General features: G+C 40.2%; 1 protein-coding gene and 1 long non-coding RNA gene across 5 annotated transcripts in view; one reads left to right on the top strand and one right to left on the bottom strand.

The window, feature by feature from the left end:
- The window catches only part of LOC133568727 (uncharacterized), a 51,062-nt gene that overhangs the window by 11,063 nt on the left and 13,035 nt on the right, over positions 1-26,964 (top strand). The window contains exon 3 of one of the 4 annotated variants that reach the window (XM_061920837.1): positions 18,064-18,292. The exons of 1 other annotated variant lie outside the window; for it this stretch is intronic. The gene's annotated coding sequence lies outside the window, so the exon portion shown is untranslated. Of the gene's footprint in view, positions 1-3,965; positions 6,859-18,063; positions 18,293-26,964 lie in introns of those variants that run through there. 2 more of the 4 variants (XM_061920835.1, XM_061920836.1) reach the window with 2 other exon arrangements.
- Positions 3,078-12,359, bottom strand: LOC133568730 (uncharacterized). The gene is made up of 3 exons (XR_009809656.1): positions 12,202-12,359; positions 5,836-5,909; positions 3,078-3,280 (listed from the first exon to the last, which is right to left on the bottom strand). It is a non-coding gene; the product is annotated as an uncharacterized LOC133568730 (long non-coding RNA).

Below are 26,964 nucleotides of genomic sequence, written 5' to 3' on the forward strand. Positions count from 1 at the left end.
CACCAACAAATCGCTTTCCCGTAAGGAATTTGGACGAGGAAGGAAAGTGGGAGTCGTTAGGAGCCATGGCGAAGCGAGACCTGATGTGGGGGCCAAATGGCAAGCTAATTCCAACTACCGTATTTCCTTGAATTGCCGCCGGGGCCCTAATTAATTTAAAACCTTTTCTCACTCCTGCGCTTACCAAAGGCATGCAGTAAAAGTAAGCATGTGCTAATTATTTTAAAACCTCTTCTCACTCCGGCACTTACCAAAGGTATGCAGTAAAAATTTGAGAGTGATGTAAGCTTGGACCTTAAATCCGACTGAATAGCTCTTAATCTTCTTCCCTTTATGCGATTTCAAATTACCGGTATTGAAATCAGCCTTCACCATTTTGAAAATGATGACGTCAAGAGTTTGACCAGGCGGTAATACAAGGCAAGGCGCATACTATATGCCATGCGGAAATTCAAGGAAATACGGTAGCTCCATTTGGTCCAAGGACGGCGCTACGTTAACTTCTACAACCATCTATCACCTGCTCCGCACCTTGTAATGAACCATGCCAATGATCCTTGTCCCGTTCTCGTTCTGTTCCAAGTAAGCTTTCCGTTATTTATGCCATCGTGCAAGTTTTTGTTTTATGTTCATAGTTTTGTCTTAGTGCAAGTTTTGTTTTCACCGCCAAGTTTTTGTACCTCCTTGTGAGTGCCTTTTGTTTGCTTCCTTTTTTTCTAGTTAGTGTTAAAAAAAAAAAAATCGTCTTTACCTTCACACCATCTCCAGTTCAAGTTCACTTGCATCTCGGGAAAACAACAACCTCATAGTCCACGCCTTGACAGTGGGGATATTTTTGACCCGCAGCTTGTCTTATTTTGGCGCACGGCAACAAGAAAATAACCAGTAAAGTTGAAAAAATGGACAAAATGGCATAAAGTAGCAAGAGAAAGCTAAAGTACCAGTTAAGTGGGAAAACAAGTTGACTTTATATGCTTAATTGTGTTTCATTGTATCCATTAAACCAGTGGTCCCCAACCACCGGGTACCGGGCCGCGGCTCGTTAGGTACCGAACCACAAAATAATTTTTTATTTTATTTTATTTTTTTTTTAATTTTATTAAATCAACATAAAAAACACAAGATACACTTACAAATAGTGCACCAACCCCAAAAAAACTCCCTTTTTCATGACAAAAATAAATAAATAAATAAAAACTAAAATAATAATAATACAAAATTATTCTGCGGCCCGGTACCAATCGAGCCGCGGACCATTACTGGTGGTTGGGGACCACTGGTTTAATGGATACAATGAAACACAATTAAGCATATAAAGTCAACTTGTTTTTCCACTTTACTGGTATTTTAACTTTCTCTTGCTACTTTATGCCATTTTGTCAATTCTTTTCAACTTTACTGGTTATTTTTTGTTGCAGAGCTTCTCATCCTATCTCTAAGGGAGAGCCCCTCCACCCGGCGGAGGAAACTCATTTCGTTTGCTTGTACCCGCGATATTGTCCTTTCGGTCATAACCCAAAGTTGATGACCGTAGATGAGAATAGGAACGTAGATAGACCGGTAAATTGAGAGCTTCGCCTTCCGGCTCAGCTCCTTCATCGCCACAACGGATCGATACAGCGTCCGCATTACTGAAGTCGCCTGACCGATCCGCCCGTCGACCTCACCATCCACTCTTCCCTCACTCATGAACAAGACTCCGAGGTACTTGAACTCCTCCACTTGGGGAAAGGTCTCCTCCCCAACCCGGAGATGGCACTCCACCCTTTTCCGGGCGAGAACCATGGACTCGGACTTGGAGGTGCTGAGTCCCATCCTGGTCGCTTCACACTCGGCTGCGAACCGATCCAGTGAGAGCTGAAGATCCTGGCCAGATGAAGCCATCAGGACCACATCATCTGCAAAAAGCAGAGACCTAATCCTGCGGCCACCAAACCGGAACCCCTCAACGCCTTGACTGCGCCTAGAAATTCTGTCCATAAAATTTATGAACAGAATCAGTGACAAAGGGCAGCTTTGGCAGAGTCCAACCCTCTCTGGAAACTGGTTCGACTTACTGCCTGACGCTGTATCGATATGTTGTGGTGAAGAAGGAGCTAAGCCGGAAGGCAAAGCTCTCAATTAAGTGGTCTATCTAAATTGAGAGCCTTCTGTCCATAACAATTATGAACAGGATCGGTGACAATTACCATTACTTCCCATGGAATTTTGAAACCCTAACTGGCCCCCTACGATATGAGGATATTAAAAGTTGTACATATATCATTTGTATCGTATATCGTCAATATAGCGCTACTCAGCATGTGTGCATGGGCCCCCGTTCTAGTTTAGTCCCATTTCTGCAGCCGACCATGCCTGATGTCTGCTATGCAAAGCAACATTTTTGTCACAGTGTGCGAGTCTGAAGGTCGAGACAACTATGCCAGCGACTGACTACCTCTCACTAATTCAGATTTGAAAAAAAAGGAACAAAACTGTGAAGCTCGGCAGCATGACGCATGAGGACACTTACAAAAGAAACTCAGGAGAGCTCAGTGTTCCTTTGAGAACCTGCCAGTGTATTTTTTTTCCAAGCAAGGCCTTGGAAAAAAGTACGGCTTGTGCGTCTGGTAAAAAAAAAAAAAATATGGCAACTGGTAAAGGTTCAGTGACTGCTTTTAAAGGCCTACTGAAATGAGATGTTCTTATTTAAACAGGGATAGCAGGTCCATTCTATGTGTCATACTTGATCATTTTGCGATATTGCCATATTTTTGCTGAAAGGATTTAGTAGACAACATCCACGATAAAGTTCGCAACTTTTGGTCGCTAATATAAAAGCCTTGCAAGTAGCAGACGATGTGCGGGTGACATCACGGGTTGTGGAGCTCCTCACACCTGAACATTGTTTACAATCATAGCCACCAACAGTAAGAGCAATTCGGATTGAGAAAGCGACAATTTCCCCATTAATTTGAGTGAGGATGAATGATTCGTGGATGAGGAAAGTGAGAGTGAAGGACTAGGAAAAAAAAAAGACGAGGGCAGTGGGAGCGATTCAGATGTTGGACACATTTACAAGGATAATTCTGGAAAATCCCTTATCTGCTTATTGTGTTACTAATGTTTTATTGAGATTATATGGTCGTACCTGTACAACCTGAAGGTCGACGGGTGGTGGCGATGCCCATCTCTACCCTTCGCAAGGGACCTTCTTCGAAACACGATCTTTCGAAATGATCGCTGCATAATACACTGTACTTTGTGTGTTTGGTCCAATCCAACCGTGTTCGCTTGACATCTGTGAAGTGAAGTGAAGTGAATTATATTTATATAGCACTTTTCTCTAGTGACTCAAAGTGCTTTACATAGTGAAAACCAATATCTAAGTTACATTTAAAGCAGTGTGGGTGGCACTGGGAGCAGGTGGGTAAAGTGTCTTGCCCAAGGACACAACGGCATTGACTAGGATGGCGGAAGCGGGAATCGAACCTAAAACCCTCAAGTTGCTGGCACGGCCGCTCTACCAACCGAGCTAAACCGCCCCTCTGTTCCATAGTCATCTTTCAGGAATGTAAACAATGAAACACCGGCTGTGTTTATGTTGCTAAAGGCAACATACAGCTTTCTTCTTTGACGTCTCCATTATTCATTGAACAAATTGCAAAAGATTCAACAATACAGTAGTCCATAATACTGTGGAATTATATGATGAAAACGGATGACTTATAGCTGGGAACGGTGCTGGCACAAAATGTCCTCTACAATGCGTGACGTCACGCGCACGCGTCATCATACCGCGACGTTTTAGCATGATACGTGTGCGCGAAATCTAAAATTGCAATTTAGTAAACTAAAGCGGCCGTATTGGCATGTGTTGCAATGTTAATATTTCATCATTGATATATAAACCATCAGACTGCGTAGTCGGTAGTAGTGGCTTTCAGTAGGCCTTTAACTTTGCTTTTGCCGTGTGATTTCTCCAGCAGGAGCTGACGCCACTCGGACGTTGCAGCTGTCAGTCGGAAACGGGACGTGGTCCGAGGACGGAGGATGTTACCCCTTTGCAGAAACCTCGCACAGGGGCTAAAGCGTGGAAGTGATTTTTTGGGTTCTGGAGCTGGCAAATAACACGACGACTACACTGCAACCAGATTACCTCTGATGACACGATCCCACAGATACGCCAATGCAGCTGGAGTTGGCGGGAAAAAAACTATTAAATCCTGCTTCCATTTTCTGTACCATTAATTCTGGGCATATTCGTAAGAACGAGAGGGGGCACACTGGACTGATTCAACCAGAAAGCGTGTTACGTTGCATGGTCTTTTACTACAACAAAAGGGAATTATTGTTAAACATCAACTCGAGTCGTCAGCTCATCCTTGCACATACAGGGGACGGCGTGGCGCGGGTTGGCAAAGAGGGTTCCCGGTTCGATCCCCACCTACCTTCTACCAACTTTGTCACGTTCGTTGTGTCCTTGAGCGAGACACGTCACCCTTGCTCCTGATGGGACGCGGTTAGGGCCTTGTGTGAATGAACGGGTGAATGTGGAAATAGCGTCAAAGCGCTTTGAATACTTTGAAGGTAGAAAAGCGCTATACAAGTACAACCCATTTACAGCTATCTAGCACATGTGGCACATTGCACAAAAACAACCCAAAGCTCAGGTTTTATTTTTCCAAAAGGTTGCATCTTCCTTTTATGAATGGGGAAAAGCTACCGGGCACAGTGGCTGTTACGTATTTGGGGTCAAACCTTTGTAATTGTATTATTTAGGCACTAAGGCAATGATTTGCAACCGACAATCAAGGCTATAAAATGTGTACACAGTGTTATGATCCGTGGCCCGGATCATGTTTCGTTATTTTCTGTTAGTTTAGGACTCCCTTAGTTCCTGTTTTTTGTGCACCCTTGAGTTTGTTTTAAGTTACTATGGTTGCTTATTATTTCCACCTGTCTCTGATTGGTGTTCGGGACGCTCACCTGTTTCCCGAGCACTAATCAAAGGCAATATTTATTTATTTAAGCCTGCATTTGCCAGTCAGTCGGCCTGGCTTCTTTGTTTTGTTACGTGAGTATTTCTTATCTTCTAGTCCAGTGGTTCTCAAATGAGGGTACGCGTATCTCTTGGGGTACATGAAGGTATGCCAAGGGGTACGTGAGATTTTTTTTTAAATATTCTAAAAATAGCAACTATTCAAAAATCCTTTATAAATATAATTATTGAATAATACTTCAAGAAAATATGAATGTAAGTTCATAAACTGTGAAAAGAAATGCAACAATGCAAAATTCAGTGTTGTCAGCTAGATTTTTTGTGGACATGTTCCATAAATATTGATGTTAAAGATTTCTTTTTTTGTGAACAAATATTCAGAATTAAGTTCATGAATCCAGATGGATCTCTATTACAATCCCCAAAGAGGGCATTTTAAGTTGATGATTACTTCTATGTGTGAAAAATCTTTATTTATAATTGATTCACTTATTTTTCAACAAGTTTTTAGTTATTTGTATGTATTTTTTCCAAATAGTTCAAGAAAGACCACTACAAATGAGCAATATTTTGCACTGTTATACAATTTAATAAATCAGAAACTGATGACATAGTGCTGTATTTTACTTCTTTGTCTCTTTTTTTCAACCAAAAATGCTTTGCTCTGATTAGGGGGTACTTGAATTAAAAAAATGTTCACAGGGGGGTACATCACTGAAAAAAGGTTGAGAACCACTGTTCTAGTCTAAACTAAGTGGTAGCCTTAGCGTCCAGTGCGATCGGCACGTTTTTCCTCTGGCTTGTTTTCTGTTTTCGGTACTTGTTTGAGTTCGAAGAATAAATCATGTTCCTACCTGCACGCCTTGTCCGGAGTGGTCCGTCTGCATCCCGGGGAAACAAACCCTGCAGTAAGCTGCGACCCTCCTCGCTGTAACAGAATCAATCAATCAATCAATCAATCAATCAATGTTTATTTATATAGCCTTAAATCACAAGTGTCTCAAAGGGCTGGAAAAACCACAACGACATCCTCGGTTGAGCCCACATAAGAGCAAGGAAAAACTCACCCCAATGGGACGTCGGTGACAGTGACAATGATGACTATGAGAAACCTTGGAGAGGACCGCATATGTAGACAACCCCCCCTAGGGGACTGAAAGCAATGGATGTCGAGCGGGTCTAACATAATATTGTGAAAGTCCAATCCATAGTGGATCTAACACAACCGTGAGAGTCCAGTCCAAAGTGGATCCAATATAGTAGCGAGAGAACCGTGCAAAGTGGAGCCAGCAGGAAACCCTCCCAAGCGGAGGCGGATCAGCAGCCCAGATATGTCCCCAACCGATACAAAGGCGAGCGGTCCATCCTAGGCCCCGACTCTGGATGAGCGATCCACCTTGGGTCCCGACTCCGGACAGCCAGTACTTCATCCATGGCCACTGGACCGGACCCCCTCCACAAGGGAGAGGGATACAGAGGAGAAAAAGAAAAGAAACGGCAGATCAACTGGTCTAAAAAGGGGGTCTATTTAAAGGGTAGAGTATAATAGAATGAAGCCAGGCTGACTGACCTACAAAGGCAGGCTTAAATAATGCCTCTGATTAGTGCACGGGAAACAGGTGAGTGTCCTGAACACCAATCAGAGACAGGTGGAAATAAGCAACCATGGTAACTAAAAACAAACTCACAAAAACAGGAACTGAGGGAGTCCAAAACTAACGGAAAATAACGAGACATGATCCGGGCCACGGATCATGACACGAAGGCTCTATAAAAATATAGAAAAAAATACCGGCAGGGGTAAAATTTAGATCCATGAAGGAAAGAAGAAAGTGAATGAATGTTTATAACTGAATAAATGTACATATGCATAAAAATGTGTTTTTTTTTTTTTAATGAATGAAGTAACGTTTATGACAACCTTTCTCCAAAACAATATAGAATGTGAGATATAACAGGATAATGCATACCCATCCATCCATCCATTTCCTACCGCTTATTCCCTTTGGGGTCGCTGGTGCCTATCTCAGATACAATCGGGCGGAAGGCGGGGTACACCCTGGACAAGTCGCCACCTCATCGCAGGGCCAACACAGATAGACAGACCACATTCACACACAGGTGCATGTCTTTGGAAGTGGGAGGAGCCTATCCCCAGGTGCATGTCTTTGGAGGTGGGAGGGGCCTATCCCCAGGTGCATGCCTTTGGAGGTGGGAGGAAGCCGAAGTACCCGGAGGGAACCCACGCAGTCACGGGGAGAACATGCAAACTCCACACAGAAAAATCCAGAGCCCGGGGATTGAACCCAGGACTACTCAGGACCTTCGTATTGTGAGGCACATGCATTAACCCCTGTTGCACCGTGCTGCCCTTATAAGCTCATATTGTGCAGAATTAGTATCCTATTCAGTGACAATCCCCCGGGTGTTTAAGACTTTTTTTCCACTTTGGAAATTATAGTTTCTTTTTTAATTAAACCGAAGCAACCAGTGCTTAGAGCCAGGGTCACCAAGCTTTTTGAAACCAAAAGCTACTTCTTGGGTACTGATTAATGCGAAGGGCTACCAGTTTGATACACACTTAAATAAATTGCCAGAAATAGCCAATTTGCTCAATTTACCTTTAATAAATAAATCTATATATATATTAAAAAAAATGTGTATTTCTGTCTGTCATTCCGTCGTACATTTTATTTCCTTTTACGAAAGGTTTTTTTGTAAAGAATAAATGATGAAAAAAAACACTTATTGAACGGTTTAAAAGAGGAGAAAACACGAAAAAAAAAATAATAATTTTGAAACATAGTTTATTTTCAATTTCGACTCTTTAAAATTCAAAATTCAACCGAAAAAAAAGAAGAAAAAACTAACTAATTCGAATCTTTTTGAAAAAAAAAAAAATAATCATTTATGAAACATCATTAGTACTTTTTCCTGATTAAAATTAATTTTAGAATTTTAATGACATGTTTTAAATAGGTTAAAATCAAATCTGCACTTTGTTAGAATATATAACAAATTGGACAAAGCCATATTTCAAACAAAGACAAATCATTATTTCTTCTAGATTTTCCAGAACGAAAATTTAAAAATAAATTCAAAAGACTTTGAAATAAGATTTAAATTTGATTCTCCAGATTTTCCAGAATATTTTTATTTTATTTTAATCATAATAAGATTGAAGAAATATTTCACAAATATTCTTTGTCGAAAATACAGAAGCTAAAATGAAGAATTACATTAAAATGTATTTATTATTCTTTACAATAAATTATTTTTTTTATTTGAACATTGATTTAAATGGTCAGGAAAGAAGAGGAAGGAATTTAAAAGGTAAAAAAGTATATCTGTTTAAAAATCCTAAAATAATTTTTAAGGTTGTATTTTTTTTCTCTAAAATTGTCTTTCTGAAAGTTATAAGAAGCAAAGTAAAAAAATAAATACATTTATTCAAACAAGTGAAGACCAAGTCTTTAAAATTTTTTCTTGGATTTTATAATTCTATTTGAGTTTTGTCTCTCTTAGAATTAAAAATGTCAAGCAAAGCGAGACCAGCTTGCTAGTAAATAAAAAAAAAAAAAAAATAGAGGCAGCTCACTGGTAAGTGCTGCTATTTGAGCTATTTTTAGAACAGGCCAGCGGGCGACTCATCTGGTCCTTACGGGCAACCTGGTGCCCGCGGGCACCGCGTTGGTGACCCCTGGTGTAGAGAAACAAAGTTATGTCTTGACGATATAATTTGTCTGTTCATATTCAATTTATCCATCCATCCATTTTCTACCGCTTATTCCCTTTCGGGGTCGCGGGGGGCGCTGGCGCCTATCTCAGCTACAATCGGGCGGAAGGCGGGGTATTCAATTTAGTTAACTGCAAACAATCCGGGTTTCTCGCGATGAAGATTTGTACCGTTAAAGACATTTTCACAACAATGGCTCTCCACTCTCTGCGTTAACGAGACGGAACTGCAGCGGCAGCCACTTCTTTTATGTGTTCCTCAAATAAATCAATTAAACATCTGAATTATCTAGCTCGGGGGTCGGCAACCCGCGGCTCTCGAGCTGCATGCGGCTCTTTAGCGCCACCCTAGTGGCTCTCTGGAGCTTTTTAAAACATTTATGAAAAATGGAAAAAAAATGGGGAAATTTTTTGTTGTTGTTGTTTTAATATGTTTTCTGTAAGAGGATAAACATGACGCAAGCCTCCCTAATTGTTCTAAAGCAGCGGTGTCAAACTCAAACACAGAGTGGGTCAAAATTTTAAACGGAACAAAGCCGCGGGCCAAAGTTGAACAAATTAACCTTTTAATAGGGACCCAAACAAGTTTTGCATCAAATATTGAACAAGCAAGGCTTATATAACTTTATAGTGACATGCAAAATCCAGTTTCAAATAATAATAATAATAATTTAAAAAAATATCAATGGCATATCAAATAAAATTTAAATAAAAATGTTACGCCTTTTTTTCTATTTGCAATCTTCTGAGGTATATATACATTTTTTTCCACAGGCTAATCAATCAATCAATCAATGTTTATTTATATAGCCCCAAATCACAAATGTCTCAAAGGACTGCACAAATCATTACGACTACAACATCCTCGGAAGAACCCACAAAAGGGCAAGGAAAACTCACACCCAGTGGGCAGGGAGAATTCACATCCAGTGGGACGCCAGTGACAATGCTGACTATGAGAAACCTTGGAGATGTGGGCAACCCCCCCCCCTCTAGGGGACCGAAAGCAATGGATGTCGAGCGGGTCTAACATGATACTGTGAAAGTTCAATCCATAGTGGCTCCAAGACAGCAGTGAGAGTCCCGTCCACAGGAAACCATCTCAAGCGGATCAGCAGCGTAGAGATGTCCCCAACCGATAATAATAAAATAACACATTTTAAAATAATATAACAATAATGAATGAACCAAACATTCAAGCCTTGAAGTAGCAAGAGAAAATGCATGAATAAAACATTAATTATTGGTCAGTTTGCTGGAAGTTTCCCGGAAGAGTTAGTGCCACAAGGGTACCTGGGTATTTGTTTTGTTGTATTACGGTGAGGATGTTCACCCGAAATGTGTTTGTCATTCTTGTTTGGTGTGGGTTCACAGTGTGGCGCATATTTGTAACAGTGCTAAAGTTGTTTATACGGCCACCCTCAGTGTGACCTGTATGGCTGTTGACCAAGTATGCATTGCATTCACTTGTGTGTGTGTGTGTGTGTGTGTGTGTGTGTGTGTATATGTGTGTAAAAGCCACAAATATTATGTGACACGCTGTTAGTATGGAGGAAAAGCGGACGTAACGACAGGTTGTAGAGAACGCTAAAGGCAGTGCCTTAAATGCACGCCCCCAATATAGTTGTCCAGGTGGAAATCGGTATAAATTCGGGAGATTTTCGGGAGGGGCACTGAACTTTGGGAGCCTACCGGGAAAATTAGGAGGGTTGGCAAGTATGAGTATTATCGGTGAATGCGGTGTTACAGCGGCACCGACGCTGTACAACACCGGCGGGCCAGCTCTAATGCTAAATTGATATTGCCTCAAGGGCCAAATTAAATTACACGGCGGGCCAGATTTGGCCCGCGGGCCAGAGTTTGACACCCATGATCTAAAACAAACTGTTTATATTAAACACGCTTCACTGATTCGAGTATTTGGCGGTCCTTGAACTCACCGTAGTTTGTTTACATCAGGGGGGTCCAAAGTGCGGCCCCGCAGCTGCCCGCAGCTAATTGTTTAGCCGCCCGCCACACATTCTGGAAATGCCATTGCAAAAATGTTTTACAAACATTAAAAAAAGTAGAATGAGGTGAAATCTAACGAAGAAAAGTTGCAATGTTGACACAAAGCTGCCATGCAGGCTGTTTGTTTTTCTTTCGTCGTTCTTTATTTTGCTTTTATTTCCATTGCTCCAAAAAAAGGTTTAAAAAAAAAAATCTGATGAATTATTGACCTATTCAAGGCTCCAAATATTTCACTTAAATTTTTTTACTGTGGAAACTATTGCATGTATTTTACCATGAATTGATTAACGTGGACCCCGACTTAAACAAGTTAAAAAACGTATTCAGGTGTTACCATTTAGTGGTCAATTGTACGGAATATGTACTGAACTGTGCAATCTACTAATAAAAGTATCAATCAATCAATCAATCAATCCATATTGCATGGTAGCCATATAAAAATGTTTTCATTAACAAAACAGCATAAAACAAACAAAAATAATAGTTTGAACGTAAAATCGACCAATATATCTTAAGTGTTGAAAGTAAAACAAATAATAATAAAAGTTTATCAAATTTATGAGAGGGGGACCTTTTGGACCTCAAAGATATTTAGTGGGATTTTATTTATTTTTTCATTGTGAATACTCAGAAATAATAATACATTTAAATCAATGGTGTCTTGCATTATTGATCTTTTTAAGGCTCTAATTACTTCAGATCAGACATTGCTCTCTGAATGTTTTGGGCAATGGGGGAAATACTGCATATTTCAGTTTTACTATAAAAAACAAAGTTGTCTTTGACTGAAAAGGCAAAAAACATTTATTTTTTATATTTTATATCAACCTGAAGTTGATATAGAGATTTACTGTAAGTGTTACATAAAAAATAAAAGTAATAATTTGACTTATTTTTAAGCCCTAAAGGTAAAAAAAACAAACATATATTTTGTTATGGTTTGAAAATGGAAAAATATGAAAACGGCCCCTGCGTGTTTACATTTTTCCGTGTGCGGCCCTTAGAGGAAAAAGTTTGGACACCCCTGGTTTACATGTATAACTTTCTCCGACTTTCTCAGACGTGTTTTATACTACTTCTTTTTCTGTCTCATTTCGTCAAAGAAACTTTTAATGCTGTGCATGAATGGACAAAGGTGAGTTTTGTTGATGTTATTGACTTGTGTGGAGTGTGCTAATCGGACATATTTGGTCACTGCATGACTAAGCTAATCGATGCTAACATGCTATTTAGGCTAGCTGATATAGATATTGCATTATTATACCTCATTTTTAAGTCATTTAGTTTCCTTTAAGTCCTCATAATTCAATGTATATCTCATGACACACTATCTGTATGTAATATGGCTTTTCATTTTTTTGCGGCTCCAGACAGATTTGTTTTGGTATTTTTGGTCCAATATGGCTCTTTCAACATTTTGGGTTGCCGACTCCTGATCTAGCTCAAAGAAGATAATGCAGCTCCGAAAGTCCCACCTTCAGCTTTGAAGTAAAAGAAGTGAGTTCAGTATTGCAGCCTCCTTGCCAAAAGATGAAGGTGAGATGAACATGTTTGCTTAACAAAGCAGCTGTGAGGTGACTTCTCCTCCGGACCAGCATGTGGTGCTGTGTGACCTGTTCATGACCTGCTTTGTGTCAGCATCTGCACGAGTGTTTGTTTAAATCTTGTCTGAGAATTTTACCGCTCTACCTCTCACAAGCGGCCTGTTGGTATCATAAACCTGGAGATCTTCTCATATGCAGGCAGTCCTGGTCAAAAGTTTACATACCCGTGTAAAGAACATTACGTCATGGCTGTCTTGAGTTTCCAATTGTTAGGGACTGAATGTCTCTTTGGGACGGAGGACCCTATTGTATTTCTAAGGTTTTATTATTATTATTATACCGCAAGCATCTTTGAGCTGTAATTTGACGCCCTTAACATGCTTCAAAACTCACCAAATTTTACACACACATCTGGACTGACGAAAATTGCGATCTAATCAAAAAACCAAAATTGCGCTTTAGCGCCCCCTAGGAATCAACACAGACAAAACTGCTTGTAACTTCCGTTAAGAATGTTGTACAGACATGAAACAAAAACCTCTATGTAGGTCTCGCTTAGACCTACATTTCATTCATTTACATCCTTCAGCAAAAATTAACAGGAAGTTGGCAAAAACCGCTTCGAAACAAAAGTTTCCTACAAAAATGTAATTTTTGCCTCTTTGAGGTGTAATTTGACCCCCTTAAAATGCTTCGAAACTCACCAAACTGGACACACACATCAGGACTGGCGAAAATTGCGATCTAATCAAAAAACCAAAATTGCGCTCTAGCGCCCCCTACAAAAAAACACAGACAAAGTGCCTGAAACTTCCATTAGGAATGTCGTAGAGACATTAAACAAAAAACCTCAATGTAGGTCTGACTTAGACCTACATTTCATAAAGTGACTTCCTTCAGCAAAAATCTACAGGAAGTTGGCAAAAACCCCTTCAAAACTAAAGTTTCCTAAAAAATTTCATTTTTGCCTCTTCGAGCTGTAATTTGACCCCCTTAAAATGCTTCAAAACTCACCAAATTCGACACACAAATCAGTACTGGCGAAAATTGCGATCTAATAAAAATCCAAACTCCAAAACTTAAAATTGCGCTCTGTCGCCCCCTAGGAAAAAACACAGACAAACTGCTTGTAACTTCCGTTAGGAATGTTGTAGAGACATGAAACAAAAACATCTATGTAGGTCTGACTTAGACCTAGATTTCATAAAATGACATCCTTCAGCAAAAATCAACAAGAAGTTGGCAAAAACCCCTTCAAAACTAAAGTTTCCTAAAAAATGTAATTTTTGCCTCTTTGAGCTGTAACTTGACCCCCTTAAAATGCTTCGAAACTCACCAAACTGGACACACACATCTGGACTGACGAAAATTGCGATCTAATCAAAAAACCAAAATTGCGCTTTAGCGCCCCCTATGAATCAACACAGACAAAACTGCTTGTAACTTCCGTTAAGAATGTTGTACAGACATGAAACAAAAACCTCTATGTAGGTCTCACTTAGACCTACATTTCGTTCATTTACATCCTTCAGCAAAAATTAACAGGAAGTTGGCAAAAACCGCTTCGAAACAAAAGTTTCCTAGAAAAATGTAATTTTTGCCTCTTTGAGGTGTAATTTGACCCCCTTAAAATGCTTCGAAACTCACCAAACTGGACACACACATCAGCACTGGCGAAAATTGCGATCTAATTTTAAAAAAAAAAAAAAAAAAAAAAAAACTTAAAATTGCTCTCTAGCGCTCCCTTGGGAGAAAACAAAGACAAAACTGCTTCTAGGAAGAAAACAAACACAACTGCTTGTAACTTCCGGTAGGAATGTTGTAGGGATATGAAACACAAACCTCTATATAGGGCTCACTTAGACCTACATTTCATTCTTTTTTACATCCTTCAGCAAAAATCAACAGGAAGTTGGCAAACACCCCTTCAAAAAAAAGTTTCCTAAAAAATGTCATTTTTGCCTCTTTGAGCTGTAATTTGACCCCCTTAAAATGCTTCGAAACTCACCAAACTCGACACACATATCAGGACTGGTGAAAATTGCGATCTAATCAAAAAACCAAAATTGCGCTTTAGCGCCCCCTAGGAAAAAAACATAGACAGACTGCTTGTAACTTTCGTTAGGAATGTCGTAAAAACATGAAACAAGAACCTCTATGTAGGTCTCACTTAGACCTACATTTCATTCATTTACATCCTTTCATTTCCTTGCCCTTTTGTGGGTTCTTCCGAGGATGTTGTAGTCGTAATGATTTGTGCAGTCCTTTGAGACATTTGTGATTTGGGGCTATATAAATAAAGATTGATTGATTGATTGATCCTTCAGCAAAAATTAACAGGAAGTTGGCAAAAACCCCTTCAAAACTAAAGTTTCCTAAAAAATGTCATGTTTTGCCTCTTTGAGCTGTAACTTGACCCCCTTAAAATGCTTCGAAAGTCACCAAACTGGACACACACATCAGGACTGGCGAAAATTGCGATCTGATCAAAAAACCAAAATTGCGCTCTAGCGCCCCCTAGGAAAAAACACAGACAAACTGCTTGAAACTTCCATTAGGAATGTCGTAGAGACATTAAACAAAAACCTCTATAACCTACATTTCATAAATTGACATCTTTCAGCAAAAATCAACAGAAAGTCAGCAAAAACCCCTTCAAAACAAAAGTTTCCTAAAAAAAATTTAATTTTTGCCTCTTTGAGCTGTAATTTGACCCCCTTAAAATGCTTCGGAAATCACCAAACTCAACACACACATCAGGACTGGTAAATATTGCGATCTAATAAAAATCTAAACTCCAAAACTCAAAATTGCGCTCTAGCGCCCCCTAGGAAAAAACACAGACAAACTGCTTGTAACTTCCGTTAGAAATGTTGTAGAGACATGAAACAAAAACATCTATGTAGGTCTGACTTAGACCTACATTTCATAAAATGACTTCCTTCAGCAAAAATCAACAGGAAGTTGGCAAAAACCCCTTCAAAACAAGTTTCCTAAAAAATGTCATGTTTGCCTCTTTGAGCTGTAACTTGACCCTCTTGAAATGCTTCAAAACTCACCAAACTGGACACACACAGTAGGACTGGCGAAAATTGCGATCTAATCAAAAAACCAAAATTGCGCTCTAGCGCCCCCTAGGAAAAAACACAGACAAACTGCTTGAAACTTCCATTAGGAATGTCACAAAAACATGAAAGAAAAACCTCTATGTAGGTCTGACTTAGACCTACATTTCATAAACTGACATATTTCAGCAAAAATCAACAAGAAGTTGGCATAAAGCCCTTCAAAACAAAAGTTTCCTAAAAAATGTAATTTTTGCCTCTTTGAGCTGTAATTTGACCCCCTTAAAATGCTTCCGAAATCACCAAATTCGACACTCAAATCAGGACTGCCGAAAATTGCGATCTAATAAAAATCCAAACTCCAAAACTCAAAATTGCGCTCTAGCGCCCCCTAGGAAAAAAATACAGACAAACTGCTTGTAACTTCCTTTAGGAATGTTGTAGAGACATGAAACAAAAACCTCTGTGTAGGTCTGACTTAGACCTAGATTTCATACACTGACATCCTTCGACAAAAATCAACAGGATGTTGGCAAAAACCCCTTCAAAACAAAAGTTTCCTAAAAAATATATAATTTTTGTCTCTTTGAGATGTAATTTGACCCCCTTAAAATGCTCTAAAACTCACCAGACTGGACACACACATCAGGACTGGCGAAAATTTCGGTCTAATCAAAAAATCAAAATTGCGCTCTAGCGCCCCCTAGGAAAAAACACAGACAAATTGCTTGAAACTTCCATTAGGAATGTCGTGAAAACATGAAAGAAAAACCTCTATGTAGGTCTGACTTAGACCTACATTTCATAAACTGACAATTTTCAGCAAAAATCAACAGGAAGTTGGCAAAAACCCCTTCAAAACAAAAATTTCCTAAAAAATTTAATTTTTGCCTCTTCGAGCTGTAACTTGACCCCCTTAAAATACTTCAAAACTCACCAAACTCGACACACACATCAGGACTGGTGAAAATTGCGATCTAATAAAAAACCAAACCCCAAAACTCAAAATTGCGCTCTAGCACCCCCTAGGAAAAAACACAGACAAACTGCTTTTAACTTCTGTTAAGAATGTTGTAGAGACATGAAACAAAAACATCTATGTAGGTTTGACTTAGACCTAGATTTCATAAAATGACATCCTTCAGCAAAAATCAACAGGAAGTTGGCAAAAACCCCTTCAAAACAAAAATTTCCTAAAAAATGTCATGTTTGCCTCTTTGAGCTGTAATTTGACCCCCTTAAAATGCTTCAAAACTCACCAAACTGGACACACACATCAGGACTGGCGAAAATTGCGATCTAATCAAAAAACCAAAATTGCGCTCTAGCGCCCCCTAGGAAAAAACACAGACAAAACTGCTTGAAACTTCCATTAGGAATGTCGTAAAAACATGAAAGAAAAACTTCTATGTAGGTCTGACTTAGACCTACATTTCATAAAATTACTTCCTTCAGCAAAAATCAACAGGATGTTGGCAAAAACCCCTTCAAAACTAAAGTTTCCTAAAAAATGTAATTTTTGCCTCTTTGAGCCTTAATTTGACCCCCTTAACATGCTCTAAAATTCACCAAACTGGACACACACATCAGGACTGGTGAAAATTGTGATTTAATGAAAAAAACAAACCCCAAAACTTAAAATTGCGCTCTAGCGCCTCCTAGGAATAAAACACAGACAAAACTGCTCCTAGGAAGAAAACACAGACAAAACTGCTTGTAACTTCCGGTAGGAATGTCGGAGAGACATGAAACTAAAACCTCTATGTAGGTCTGACTTAGACCTACATTTCATTAATTGACATCCTTCAGCGAAAATTAACATGAATTTGGCAATTACCCCTTCAAAACAAAAGTTTTGTAAAAACCCGTCACCTTGTTGTGTCGGCTTCAAACTCCCACAGGAGAGAGATTGAACCCTTCTGATTAAAAGCTGCCAAAGAGTTTTTCTAACTGCTACGGTTTTGATTTTACGAGCCTTTAAAGAACTTCTGCGCTGTTGCTGCTGCGCTGCTGCCGTCTCAAGATGGCCGCTTAAAAGCAGGAATGCAGAGAAGGTAGGTACTGTGCGGGTAAAGACATGTTGTCCGGGTGAAAGAAGGAGTCACCAGTTTGACTCCAGGATACAGAGAAGGTAGGTAATGTGCGGGTAAAGATATGTTGTCTGGGTGATGGCAGGAAGCACCAGCGTGTATGGGTGAAAGAAAGAAGCACCAGTGCGACCCCAGGATGCAGAGAAGGTAGGTAATGTGCAGGTAAAAATATGTCGAATGAGGAAAGGCAGGAAACACCAGCAAAAGTCGGTCCCGTCCATCGCTGCTTGCACCTTTAATTTTCTTTTGTTTTGTCAGTCAAAAACCTGAAAACATCAGCGAGAAATATGTAAAGACTGTTTAGACCAGGGGTGTCAAACTCATTTCAGATCTGGGGTCCACATGGAGAAATATCTACTCCCAAGTGGGCGGAACTCGTAAAATCACGGCACGATAACTTAAAAATAAAGACACCTTCGGATTGTTTTCTTTGTTTAGAAATAGAACAAGCACATTCTGAAAATGCACAAATCATAATGTTTTTTGTTTTTTTTATATACATGTGGCGGTGTGGAGGGGGGCGTGGTCTGGTGACCTGCCGCTGAGCGGGGTGTGTAAAGACAGGCCTCGAAGTCAGCGGCAGGTGAGTAGATTGCCCAGCTGGGACTAGTTATCTAATCACCTGTCGCCCTTATTAGCAGCAGCCGGGACGAGACACAGTGTTGAGTCGGAGCCAGAGAGAAGACACGCACGCTGGAGAGCACAACAGACCGACTAAGACTGAAAAGTTGAGTGCGTTTTCCGCTTTCGTGGCAGTGTGTGGTGGTCAGGGGAACCCACAGCAGAGCACTGCCACTTGCGATTAATAGTATACTGTATATACTTTGTCGTTATTTATATTTTCTGAATAAATTATGTGATAATGTTCATCAGTCAACTCATTGGTGTTCATTTTCAATCCATCAAGATACAAAAAAATATATCAAAATCAAATTACAGGATGTTATTTATGTAGTTAGGTCATTTTCCTTGACTGATTTATTTTGTACATGCACTACATTGCTAAAAGTATTTAGCCACCCATCCAAATAATCAGAATCAGGTGTCTTAATGACTTGGCCACACCACCGGTGTATAAAATCAAGCACTTAGGCATTGAGAATGTTTCTACAAACATTTGTGAAAGAATGGGCCGCTCTCAGTGATTTCCAGCGTGGAACTGTCACAGCATGCAACAAATCCAGTCGTGAAATTTCCCCACGCCTAAATATTCCCAAGTCAACTGTCGGCTTTATTAAATGAAAATGGAAGAGTTTGGGAACAACAGCAACTCAGCCACAAAGTGGTAGGCCACTTAAACTGACAGAGAGGGGTCAGCGGACCACATTGTGCCGAGTGTGAAATTTGGTGGACGAGGAATTATGGTATGGGGTTGTTTTTCAGGAGTTGGGCTTGGCCCCTTAGTTCCAGTGAAAGGAATTTTGAATGCTCCAGGACACCAAAATATTTTACACAATCCCATGCTTCCAACCTTGTGGGAACAGTTTGGAGCACAAAGCAAGGCGCATAAAGACATGGATGATAGAGTCTGGTGTGGATTAACTTGACTGGCGTGCACAGAGTCCTGACCTGAATTACAACAGAGACTGAGAGCCACATCCGTGTGTGACCTCACCAATGCGCTTTTAGAAGAATGGTGGGAAGTTCCTATAAACACAGTCCACAACCTTGTGGACAGCCGTCCCAGAAGAGTTGAAGCTGTAACAGCTGGAAAAGGTGGACCCAGATCATATTCCTAACCCTATGGGTGAGGAATGGGATGGCACTTTAAGTTCATATGTGAGTCAAGGCAGGTGGCCAAATACTTTTGGCAATATGGTGAACTACAAAGATGAACTATTGCGACATCTAGCGGACACATTTAAAACAGCTGTTTCTTTCATTCAAAAATTTCAGGGTTAATTTTTATACTTTTTTTTACTACTCAGTGGCCTAGTGGTTAGATCAGGGGTCACCAACATTTTTGAAAGCAAGAGCTACTTTTTGGGTACTGATTAATGCGAAGGGCTACCAGTTTGATACACACTTAAATAAATTGCCAGAAATAGCCAATTTGCTTAATTTACCTTTAATAAATAAATCTATATATACAAAAAATGTGTATTTCTGTCTGTCATTCCGTCATATTTTTTTTTTCCTTTTACGGAAGGTTTCTTGTAGAGAATAAATGATTTAAAAAAAAAAACACTTAATTGAACGGTTTAAAAGAGGACAAAACATGAAAAAAATGAAAATTATATTTTGAAACATAGTTTATTTTCAATTTCGACTCTTTAAAATTCAAAATTCAACCGAAAAAAAGCAGAGAAAAACAAGCTAATTTGAATCTTTTTGAAAAAAAATAAAAAAATAATTTATGGAACATTATTAGTAATTTTTCCTGATTAAGATTCATTTTAGAGTTTTGATGACATGTTTAAATAGGTTAAAATCCAATCTGCACTTTGTTAGAATATATAACAAATTGGACCAAGCTATATTTCTAACAAAGACAAATCATTATTTCTTCTAGATTTTCCAGAACAAAAATTTGAAAAAAATTCAAAAGACTTTGAAATAAGACTTAAATTGATTCTACAGATTTTCTAGATTTGCCAGAATATATATTTTTTAATTTTAATCATAAAAAGTTTGAAGAAATATTTCACAAATATTTTCTCGAAAAAACAGAAGCTAAAATAAAGACTTAAAATAAAATGTATTTATTATTCTTTACAATAAAAAAATAAATTTACTTGAACATTGATTTAAATTGTCAGGAAAGAAGAGGAAGGAATTTAAAAAGTAAAAAGGTATATGTGTTTAAAAATCCTAAAATCATTTTTAAGGTTGTATTTTTTCTCTAAAATTGTCTTTCTGAAAGTTATAAGAAGCAAAGTAAAAAAAAAAAAAAGAATTTATTCAAACAAGTGAAGACCAAGTCTTTAAAATATTTTTGGGGGATTTTCAAATTCTATTTGAGTTTTGTCTCTCTTAGAATTAAAAATGTCGAGCAAAGCGAGACCAGCTTGCTAGTAAAAAAAAATAAAAAAATAGAGGCAGCTCACTGGTAAGTGCTGCCATCCATCCATCCATTTTCTACCGCTTATTCCCTTTCGGGGTCGCGGGGGGCGCTGGCGCCTATCTCAGCTACCATCGGGCGGAAGGCGGGGTACACCCTGGACAAGTCGCCACCTCATCGCAGGGTAAGTGCTGCTATTTGAGCTATTTTTAGAACACGCCAGCGGGCGACTCATCTGGTCCTTACGGGTGACCCCTGGGTTAGAGTGTCTGCCCTGAGATTGGTAGGTTGTGAGTTCAAACCCAAAGACTATAAAATGGGAGCCATTACCTCCCTGCTTGAAACTCAGCATCAAGGGTTGGAATTGGGGGTTAAATCACCAAAAATTATTCCCTGGCGTGGCCACCGCTGCTGCTCACTGCTCCCCTCACCTCCCAGAGGGTGGAACAAGGGGATGGGTCAAATGCAGAGGACAAATTTCACCACACGTCTGTGTGACTATCATTAGTACTTTAACTTAACTTTAACTAACTTAGCAAACTCATCCCGCGGGCCAGATAAAATCAGTTTGCGGGCCTGATTCGGCCCTGGGGACGTACCTTTGACACCTTCTGGTTTAGACAATTATGCGGTGGAGAAATATTCCTTTGGTTTAGAAGAAGGACGTTCTTTAGGCTTGTGTGGCGTTTGTAAACACCCGAGTTTCTCTGGAATTTTTAGACAAGAGATTCAACCCAAGAACAACACTCTGAAAAAAAAACAATAGCAGAGGATGCTGCTCATAGAGCGAGTGTGCGATGTTGGATCATAAACCCAAAACACACACTGCTGGACTTCTCTTTGTTATTGAACCTCATATTAATCAATCAATCAATCAATGTTTACTTATATAGCCCTAAATTACGAGTATCTCAAAGGGCAAGAAAAAAACTCAACCCAATGGGATAACAATTAGAAACCTTTGAAGGTGCAATGGACGTCAAGTGGATCTAGCATAATAGTGAGAGTCCAGTCCATATCGGATCTAACATAATAGTGTGAGAGTCCAGTCCGTAGTGGATCTAACATAATAGTGAGAGTCCAGTCCATATCGGATCTAACATAATAGTGTGAGAGTCCAGTCCATAGTGGATCTAACATAATAGTGTGAGAGTCCAGTCCACAGTGGATCTAACATAATAGTGTGAGAGTCCAGTCCATAGTGGATCTAACATAATAGTGAGAGTCCAGTCCATAGTGGATCTAACATAATAGTGAGAGTCCAGTCCATATCGGATCTAACATAATAGTGTGAGAGTCCAGTCCGTAGTGGATCTAACATAATAGTGAGAGTCCAGTCCATATCGGATCTAACATAATAGTGTGAGAGTCCAGTCCGTAGTGGATCTAACATAATAGTGAGAGTCCAGTCCATAGTGGATCTAACATAATAGTGTGAGAGTCCAGTCCATAGTGGATCTAACATAATAGTGTGAGAGTCCAGTCCACAGTGGATCTAACATAATAGTGTGAGAGTCCAGTCCATAGTGGATCTAACATAATAGTGAGAGTCCAGTCCATAGTGGATCTAACATAATAATGAGAGTCCAGTCCATAGTGGATCTAACATAATAGTGTGAGAGTCCAGTCCGTAGTGGATCTAACATAATAGTGAGAGTCCAGTCCATATTGGGACCAGTAGGAGACCATCCCGAACGGAGAAAGGTCAGCAGTGCAGAGATGTCCCCAACCCATGAACATATGAGTGCTCCACCCCGGGGCCCGACTCTGGACATCCAGCACTTCATCCATGGCCAGAGAGCCTGCAACACCCCCCCCCCCCGCCCCCCCCGCCCCCGCCCCCCCTCCACAAAGGAGAGGGAGCATAGCATAAAAGAGACGGCAGATCAACTGGTCTAAAAGGGGCGTCTATTTAAAGACTAGTGTATACAAATGAGTTTTAAGATGGGACTTAAATGCTTCTACTGAGGTAGCATCTCGAACTGTTACCGGGAGGGCATTCCAGAGTACTGGAGCCCCAATAAAAAACGCTCTATAGCCAGCAGACTTTTTTTGGGGCTCTGGGAATCACTAATAAGCCGGAATTCTTTGAAGGCAGATTTCTTGCCGGGACATATGGTACAATACAATCAGCAAGATAGGGTGGATCTAGACTGTGTAGTATTTTATACGTAAGTAGTAAAACCTTAAAGTCACATCTTAAGTGCACAGGAAGCCAGTGCAGGTAAGCCAGCATATATATATATATATATATATATATATATATATATATATATATATATATATATATATATACGCTGAGACACTAGTGATTTAGGGCTATATAAGTAAACATTGATTGATACATATACATATATATATATATACATATATATATATATATATATATATATATATATATATATATATATATATATATATATATATATATATATATATATATATATATATATATATATATATATATATGTATGTATGTATGTATATATATATATATATATATATATATATATATATATATATATATATATATATATATATATATATATATATATATATATATAGGTATATACAGTATAGGCCTAATATGATCAAACTTTCTTGTTCTTGTCAAAAGTCTAGCAGCCGCATTTTGTACCAACTGTAATCTTTTAATGCTAGACATAGGGAGACCCCAAAATAATAGGTTACAGTAATGGAGACGAGACGTAACGAACGCATGAATAATGATCTCAGCGTCGCTAGTGGACAAAATGGAACGGATATTAGCGATATTACGGAGATGCATTCTAGTGTGGCTGTTCACTTGACCTATTAAAAGAAACACCTCCAAATCCAAAAAGGTGATCTGCGGATGCCACAAAATGTGAGCTTCCTGTCTAGAAAGTAAACTTATAGGCCTACTGAAATGAGATTTTCTTATTTAAACGGGGATAGCAGGTCCATTCTATGTGTCATACTTGATCATTTCGCCATATTTTTGCTGAAAGGATTTAGTAGAGAACATGCACGATAAAGTTCGCAACTTTTGGTCGCTAATAATAAAGCCTTGCCTGTACCGGAAGTAGCAGACGATGTGCGCGTGACGTCACGGGTTGTGGAGCTCCTCACATCTGAACATTGTTTACAATCATGGCCACCAGCAGCCAGAGCGATTCAGACCGAGAAAGCGACGATTTTCCCATTAATTTGAGCGAGGATGAAAGATTCGTGGATGAGAAAAGGGAGAGTGAAGGACTAGAAGAAAAAAAAGACAAGAGCAGTGGGAGCGATTCAGATGTTATTAGACACATTTACTAGGATAATTCTAGAAAATCCCTTATCTGCTTATTGTGTTACTATTGTTTTAGTGAGATTATATGGTACCTGAAAGTCTGCGGGGTGTGGCCACGGGTGTGGTGACCGCCAGTATCTCCGAGGGAAGCCACGTTTCTCGACGAGGCAAGGCAGCCGGGCTGAGATTTTTTTTTTTTCCCCTCTTCCACGGTGTAAGCATCCGACGGTCTGGGGCAGCCGGTGGGAGGAGACAAGAGAGTCCGCAGCTGCAGGAAGAACGACGCAAACTCTCCGCTCATGTCTACGGTAAGAGCCGACTTAATACCACCATTTTCTCACCGAAACCTGCCGGTTGACATTTGGTAGGGAACCATGTTCGCTTGACCGCTCTGCTTCACCATCATCTTTCGGGAATGTAAACAAGGAAAGAAGGAAAAACCGGCTGCGTTTGTGTTGTTAAAGACGGCTGAATACACCGCTTCCCATCTACAGCTTTCTTCTTTGACGTCTCCATTATTAATTGAACAAATTACAAAAGATTCAGCAACACCGATGTCCAGAATACTGTGTAATTATGCGATTAAAGCAGACAACTTATAGCTGGGATCGGTGCTGTTTCAAAATGTCAGCTACAATCTGCTTATTGTGTTACTAGTGTTTTAGTGAGATTATATGGTCGTACCTGTACAACCTGAAGGTCGGCCCCGCACCTTTCTTCAGCACCAGTCGACGGGTGGTGGCGATGCCCATCTCTGCCCTTCGCAAGGGACCCTCTTCGAAACACGATCTTTCGAAATGATCGCTGCATAATACACTGTACTTTGTGTGTGTGTGGTCCAATCCAACCGTGTTCACTTGAAATCTCTGTTCCATAGTAAAGCTTGACTGTCATCTTTCGGGAATGTAAACAATGAAACACCGGCTGTGTTTGTGTTGCTAAAGCCGGCCGCAATACACCGTTTCCCACCTACAGCTTTCTTCTTTGACGTCTCCATTATTCATTGAACAAATTACAAAAGATTCAGCAACACAGATGTCCAGAATACTGTGGAATTATGCGATGAAAACGGACGACTTACAGCTGGGAACGGTGCTGGAACAAAATGTCCTCTACAATGCGTGACGTCACGCGCCATCATACCGCAACGTTTCAGCATTATACTTCCGCGCTAAATTTAAAATTGCAATTTAGTAAACTATCGCGGCCTTATTGGCATGTGTTGCAATGTTAATATTTCATCATTGATATATAAACTATCAGACTGCGTGGTCGCTAGTAGTGGCTTTCAGTAGGTCTTTAAACACAGCCAACACCTGCTTTGAAGGAAGACAATAGAGGATTGAACAACTCATCCACTCTGAAATGACCACCCAAGTCACCGTACCACCCAGCTTGAAACGCAAACATTTCATCATCGCTCCCAAGATGGATCGGCTACTTTTGTTTTCCGGTGAACGCAGAGTTCGTCGGATCGCGTAAAAGACTCCCGTGGTCGGAAGCCGTCCAAGACGCTTGACCCCGGGATGCTGCTTTTAATCACGGCAGGATGACAGAACTCCCGAGGAATTTCTCTACTCTGTGCCTAAATGGAGCAGTCAGGTTGGATGCCTGCGTCTCGGTCAGTTCTCACGTTGAAATATGACCCCCGCTTCCGTGAATACCAAACGTTGGCTTTTCTAGCGTCTCCAAGCGGTCTGTTTGATGCAACCTGGCCCGCCGTGCATCCCCTCTCAACGTACCGCGCCTACCTGCCTTGTGTTTGCGTTCTTGGCACTCAGAGCCTCCGTCCAGCTGCGAGCGCCAAGGGCCACAGCTGAACAAACAGTGGCGGTCTTCTCTATAGCGTGACATGTTTGGAATGACACGTGGGTCCAAAAAGATGGTGGCCACCTGAGTGCGGACCGTGGAGAACTGATGTGCCGACTGCAGTTTGCATCGACAGGATGCAAAAAAGCTAAGAAACTGTGACTTTAAGGTTTTACTACTTACGTATAAAATACTACACGGTCTAGCTCCACCCTATCTTGCTGATTGTATTGTACCATATGTCCCGGCAAGAAATCTGCGTTCAAAGGACTCCGGCTTATTAGTGATTCCCAAAGCCCAAAAAAAGTCTGCGGGCTATAGAGCGTTTTCCGTTCGGGCTCCAGTACTCTGGAATGCCCTCCCGGTAACAGTTCGAGATGCCACCTCAGTAGAAGCATTTAAGTCTCACCTTAAAACTCATTTGTATACTCTAGCCTTTAAATAGACTCCCTTTTTAGACCAGTTGATCTGCCGTTTCTTTTCTTTTTCTTCTATGTCCCACTCTCCCGTGTGGAGGGGGTCCGGTCCGATCCGGTGGCCATGTACTGCTTGCCTGTGTATCGGCTGGGGACATCTCTGCGCTGCTGATCCGCCTCCGCTTGGGATGGTTTCCTGCTGGCTCCGCTGTGAACGGGACTCTCGCTGCTGTGTTGGATCCGCTTTGGACTGGACTCTCGCGACTGTGTTGGATCCATTGTGGATTGAACTTTCACAGTATCATGTTAGACCCGCTCGACATCCATTGCTTTCCTCCTCTCCAAGGTTCTCATAGTCATCATTGTCACCGACGTCCCACTGGGTCATTATTGTCACCGATGTCCCACTGGGTGTGAGTTTTCCTTGCCCTTATGTGGGCCTACCGAGGATGTCGTGGTGGTTTGTGCAGCCCTTTGAGACACTAGTGATTTAGGGCTATATAAGTAAACATTGATTGATTGATTGATTGAAAAGTTTAGGATTTATGTTAGAATACAGCACAAGAATACTTCTAGTTTTGATTTATTTAGCTACAAATCCTGTTTCCATATGAGTTGGGGAATTGTTAGACGTCAATATAAACAGAATACAATGATTTGTAAATCATTTTCAACCCATATTCAGTTGAATGCACTACAAAGACAAGACATTTGATGTTCAAACTCATAAACTTAATTTTTTTTTGCAAATAATAATTAACTTAGAATTTCATGACTGCAACACATGCAAAGGTAGTTGGGAAAGGGCATGTTCACCACTGTGTTACATCACCTTTTCTTTTAACAACACTCAATAAACGTTTGGGAACTGAGGAAACTAATTGTTGAAGCTTTGAAAGTGGAATTCTTTCCCATTCTTGTTTTATGTAGAGCTTCAGTCGTTCGACAGTCCGGGGTCTCCGCTGTCGTATTTTACGCTTCATAATGCGCCACACATTTTCCATGGGGGACAGGTCTGGACTGCAGGCGGGCCAGCAAA

The sequence above is a fragment of the Nerophis ophidion genome, linkage group LG14, assembly GCF_033978795.1.
Source record: "Nerophis ophidion isolate RoL-2023_Sa linkage group LG14, RoL_Noph_v1.0, whole genome shotgun sequence".
Classification (NCBI taxonomy): Eukaryota; Metazoa; Chordata; class Actinopteri; order Syngnathiformes; family Syngnathidae; genus Nerophis; species Nerophis ophidion.